Source organism: Cariama cristata, unplaced genomic scaffold, assembly GCF_000690535.1.
Source record: "Cariama cristata isolate BGI_N322 unplaced genomic scaffold, ASM69053v1 scaffold14794, whole genome shotgun sequence".
Lineage (NCBI taxonomy): Eukaryota > Metazoa > Chordata > Aves > Cariamiformes > Cariamidae > Cariama > Cariama cristata.
The window spans coordinates 675-6370 of record NW_009613594.1 but is presented as its reverse complement, the minus strand read 5'-3'; positions in this window follow the sequence as shown (position 1 = coordinate 6370).

Below are 5696 nucleotides of genomic sequence, written 5' to 3'. Positions count from 1 at the left end.
TCCCTATCTCTATTAAAGTATTAATAATATCCACACACCATATTACACTGCCACGACCACAAAAATGCAGTCGTTTCAGCTTTACAAGAAAAACAAGTCAAGTCACTGCTGCCATCATGCCCAACAACATGGAAACAAAACCAAGACTTCAGACAGACATCACTTTCAAATAAATTGTCAGATTTACATAAACTAAAATTTAAATGCCACTGAACACCAGTTTACTCAGAATTCTAGAGCATCACATAAAAGAAATACAATAGTTGAATATTTACATTATTCTAAGTTTAGTGTAAGATCACTTCAAAAAGCCGTAACATAAAGACAGTGAGAAAACAAAAAGCTGTTGGTATTTTGAGATTTGCCCCTACCTCTTATAGGACATTTTTGCCTTTGGAAAGGAGCACTACTCCTGAAACTGAAAGCACCTTTTCTTCACAAAATAAACAAGACACTGTGACTTCCAAGAGTTTTCACTCTGAAAGGAAAAGTCTTTACATATTTTATTTTAAATAACTCCCCATTTTCTCCCATAGTATTCTACAAAAGCACATGGTTAAAATTTTTTTAAGAAACTGCAAAAACTCTAACGCATTTACAGAAGAGGAAAAAAAATGAAGAAAAAATGCATTTATCAAATCTCAGGTATGAGTTGATACAAAAGAATTTTGACAGTTGTTAACTCTATTAACAAACATCAGTCTGTTGCCTGTGCTTACTAAATATTCCTTTTATTGCGTATTTCAAAAAGTTTCAAATCTCACAGTCTACAGAACTATACGATAGACATTTCCAAAGAAAAAAAGTGCTAGGACTTCTGTATCGGGTAGGTGCGCGATGATTGAAGAGTCAGTTACAATACACCACTAACTGCCGTATACGTTAGATGAGCATGAGGAAAAAGTCACATTAGAAAAATTACAGCAGCATTGCTAAATATATTTAAATAAATCAATGCAATCTAAAAAAGAAAAGAAGAAACCCAAACCAGTTTCTCTCTACACTGAAAAAAAACTTCCTGAAGTACTTCCAAATGAAAAAAAAGCAAAGTTACTTCTCCAGCACCTGCTAAGCCCACATTAAAAGGCCAATAAAAGATATAAGCTCATACACGAATAAAACCTGGCCGTTAAACAGCGTCAGGTCAGCAGTTCTATAAAGGCCACAGTGAAACACACAGTTCACCCAGCTCTTTGTTGTGCTGTCAGGAAAACGGAAGAAAAAAAGAGAACATGCTCACAAGTACTACTTTCTCCATAAAATGCCCTCTCATAATATTAAAGCAACAGACAGAAACCCTTAGAAGACAAAACCTTACAAATTGGGGCTATTATCTGTAAGAAATCCCTCAATACAGCTGTAGCCTTCAATTTTACTCTTTAAGGACAGGAATCAAAATCTAGTTTGTTCAGTATTACATTACATCGTTTAAAAAATATGAACTGTAAGCAACAATGAAAGAAGTGCTTTCTGAGACAATACAGATTGTGATTCCTCAAAGCCGTCCGCCCCGGCCGGGCTTGCAGGACGGCTCACCCAGTCCAACCACAGACCTCCGCCTGTGGTTTATTCCGTTTGGCTTCTCCAGTTCAAAGCTACCCTTGTACGCGCGGCTGCAAATGCCCCAGAGCTGTCACTCTGAAGCCCCTGAGTGAATTTTGATCTCTCTGGAGTTACAGTTCATGAGATTAATCTGTACTGCAGTAATCAGTTAAGGATTTCCCACTAAAATATTTAAAGCAATATACAGACAAGTTAATGTCTATGAATACAATTGATGTACACCTTGGCCTGCTTAAAGCAAGCCTTATAATCCCAATTACCACACATCCCATCCCAAGAAAGGTCTCCCTAATACTTTTCCCTGTGACAAAGAAACATGTTACATTTACATTTCTTTTCAGAATGATCTACATGTGAAACAGCCTATTTAAAAGGACTTGAATCTTTACTTCCATTACCCGAATACACTGTTGACAGGATGTAGTATTAATTACTCCTGCGAGAACTTATGTCCGCTCTTTATAAGCGTACCAGTTGGAAGAGATGGCAGCACTTCAGTTTTCTTTCACATACGGTAGAAAAGAGTGGTTTCCAGAAACCACTTCTGTGGCTTATTGATGCTTAATGTAGGTTATAGAAAAGCTTTGATTTAATATATTAACCAACTTGAGAATAAGACTGTTTTCCCATTTCTTACTAGTGCTCAGCAGAAATACAGCTTTTCTCTTCATAGAGCTTTACAAATATTAGTCATTAACACCATGGGAGGCAGTTAAATATAAAACACATTTTACATAAGAGTAACACAGGATGCAGAGGCAGCAAAAAGACCGCTGCACAAACAGATTTCTGTAGTTTGAAATGCTAATCGTGTTCTTGGATCAGGAGGAGAGAGAGTAAAAGCAGGATTACATTAAATTTTTCCCAGTACTGAGCAGATTCCCATTTTAAGCCATCTTTTGATTTGAAAGAGAACAGAACAGTTTTCAAAATATTTCCAAATCTCAAAAGCAAATAATTTCAAGATGGTATTTTCCTGATTTTGTTCAAGGCTACTGAGAGTCTGAACCATTTTACTTTGTTTACCTTCCAGACTTGAGGGCTTTGATTTCATACTGGTAGTATGAAGTGTCTCCAGCTGTTCATAATAAGAGTATAATTTTTGCACTTATTTACCTTGCCTGACACAGAAGGGTGTATATATGCACGTAGACATAAAAATAAACATTAAACCCAAGAAATGCATTTGATCTACAGGAATCCTGAATGAGCACGTTGCAGCCCTCACCTTAATTTCAGAAAAGTTGTACTGCCTTCTTTTTTCTTTCTTTTTTAAAAGACAGTCCAGCACAGCAACAAAACCCAGAGAATTCCTGCAGTCAGCATCAAAAGCTCCACACAGTATACGACACATGATATTAAAACAAGCAAGACTTCCAGTCTCTTTAAGCATCTATCGTTTTGCATCTTTCCCTCAGAAAACTTAGGTTCTCTTTGATTCCAGTAGCGAACAGTCTGTTCTACAGAGAGAGAGAGACATCGCTTTTTAGGGATACTTGCTCCATTTCTAGCATAAAAAAAAATATCTGCATACTTGCATCTCAGTAGCTGCCAGCTTGGCCACTGCTCATCCTTCCGGATGGACAAAGTCCACAGCCCCAGAGCACTCCCACAGAGTCCACGTGTCCAAGGGCACAGCCCTGCAGTCTCAGCGTACTTGTGCTCTTTCCAAAACGCGTCAGCACATCGGCTGTATCAGACCTCCAAATCGCTTTCATTTTGCTGCCTCCAGGAAATGGAAAGTTACTGTCTCTAAGCTCACAAACCAGATCACTGTAGTTCATCTATCGCGAACATCTGGGTAAGCTAGAGGAGTCAAGGAAAATCTCCTTAGGTACAACAGGCAATTTTTTCCAATCTCAAGCTTTTTACAATAACTAAGCTACTCTCACAAGAACTAGAAAAGGACTAACAAGCCCATTTTATGACAGTGACGCTTGATAAATTTCACTTTCTCTGAACAGTTTCATACTCCAGTGTCCTGGTTTTATCAAAACCAGGACATCCAGTATCTTCATGGCTCATTTGCAAACCCTATGCATCCTCAACATAACGTATTCAATTTGCCTTTCTGTGGATGCTGTCACAACAGCCCCTTTCCCTGACAACTATCAGAAAGCTGAGGGGGGGGGGCGGAACCCAAAAGTTGGAGTCAATTAAATGTTGTCCTCTGAGCATCATATAATCCTGTGTATTAAACTATTACATTTAATCTTGAAACTAATTAGAAGCAATACTGCCAAAGAAACACAAGTAGGAGCAAGATGGCTTCTGGCTGTTAAACCTTTCTAGCGCCAAACATAAGTATATCCAAAGGTTACTGAAAAACCCATATGTTCTCATGCTAACACTGAATATCATTTTGATAGACACTTTTTTGATGTTCATTCCTTCCCATTTCAAAATGTTTATGAAGAACAACTATTTATGAAAGCTAAGAGGGTTTGTTTGGGTTTTGTTTTTTTTTTTAAGTCTTCTTTTGTAAAACAAACAGTAGGTCCTACCTCCCAGTCCTAAGTTGCCTCCCACTCAATTCAACTGTCAGATTAATTAATGTTCAATAAGTTCACAAATTCAGCGATAATGTATTATGAAAGCCTTGTATAATTGCATTAACTTTTAATTCAACTGGAAACATACCTCACCTGTTACAGCTACCAAAAAGGCAAGATAAACTGAGTTGCCCTGATGGCCCTTGGTCTTCCTGCAATTCACTAACCTAAGGTCTGGAGGTTTTCGAGACACGACTGGACAGGGTGCTAGATAATCTCATCTAGGCTCCCTTTTCTACAAAAGGGCTGGACCAGATCATCTTTCCAGGTCCCTTCCAACCTGGGCTGTTCTACGATTCTATATTCAGGTTTACATCTCATTATTTCAGACAAACCTGGTCATTTGAACACAAGTTCCTGTTAGCAGCTTGTAAGCGGATAACTTTGAATGTTAAGTTACTTATGCTTCGCTTCTCAAACTTCATTTCTCCTCCCCAAATGTATTGTCAAATTTTAGGAGCATATACCATTTTATACACTAAGAATTCCACATAAAAATATTACATAATCATGTAAATAATAGTTAATTAATGCAATTATAGTATAAACATATAGCAAAAACATAAGATCGATTGCAAAGTTGATTGTGGATAAATCACATAGGTATGGAGTCTCTAAAAGCCCCCCTCAGCAGAACATACCATTGACTTTTACCAAGCCAGTTACTAGCCTGACTCTTCTATTAATCCTATCATCGCCATTTTAACAAACTGCATCTCATTGCCACTGTAACTGTTCCATTGAATACCGACTGAACAAAAACATATGTCAAAAGGTAAATCCACACTGCGTTTTATCCCATTTACTTCTCTACCTTTTCACTTATTTTCTTCAAAATCTATTCTAAAGAAGTCAGACATCGATAGCACGTGCTGTGATGGGTCTGCACTTTGTCCAGAATAGTTTTCACTTTCCTAAGTAGACATCCCACATTGAACATTTTCCAGTCACAATGCACAGTCCCCAATTCAACGCACCTGTTGATATCATAAGAACAAATGTTACTGGATTTGCAACTTTGTGTACAGTTGAAGTTATTCTATTTCTCCACCCTCAGTATACTAAATATAGTTTGTTTGACCTGGTAATTTTCATACTTTCCCCACCTTTTAACTGTCATACAGAAAACGGAGACACACTGAAAACCAAACCAGAATATTTGCCGAAATTTAGGCAATCTTAAAATTATCTGTAATTTATTACCCGTTTTTTCCTGCACAAAGATGTCACTTCATCCCCTTTGCTCTTTCAAAGAACTTTTAACTATTTTATTTTCATTGTAAAACACAACCTAACTGGTATTCTGGCAATGGTCACTTTATACTTTCCTGAACTGTAAACTGTAGTGTACAAGGACTGAAAAATAATAAGTAGTTTTAGAAAAAATGTGGGCGTTTTTTGCAGAGGAGGTGGCTAAAATCTTCATATAATCTGATCTAGAGTTCACTCAACCAGTGTTTTCTGCCTTCTGACTTCACTCAGAGTGGTTAGCTCAAAAAATTACGCTTAAAATTTGAGGCAATAGTCTCCTACTTAAGTTATAGTGCAATCGTCTGACAAACACTTCCATCACAAGTTCCT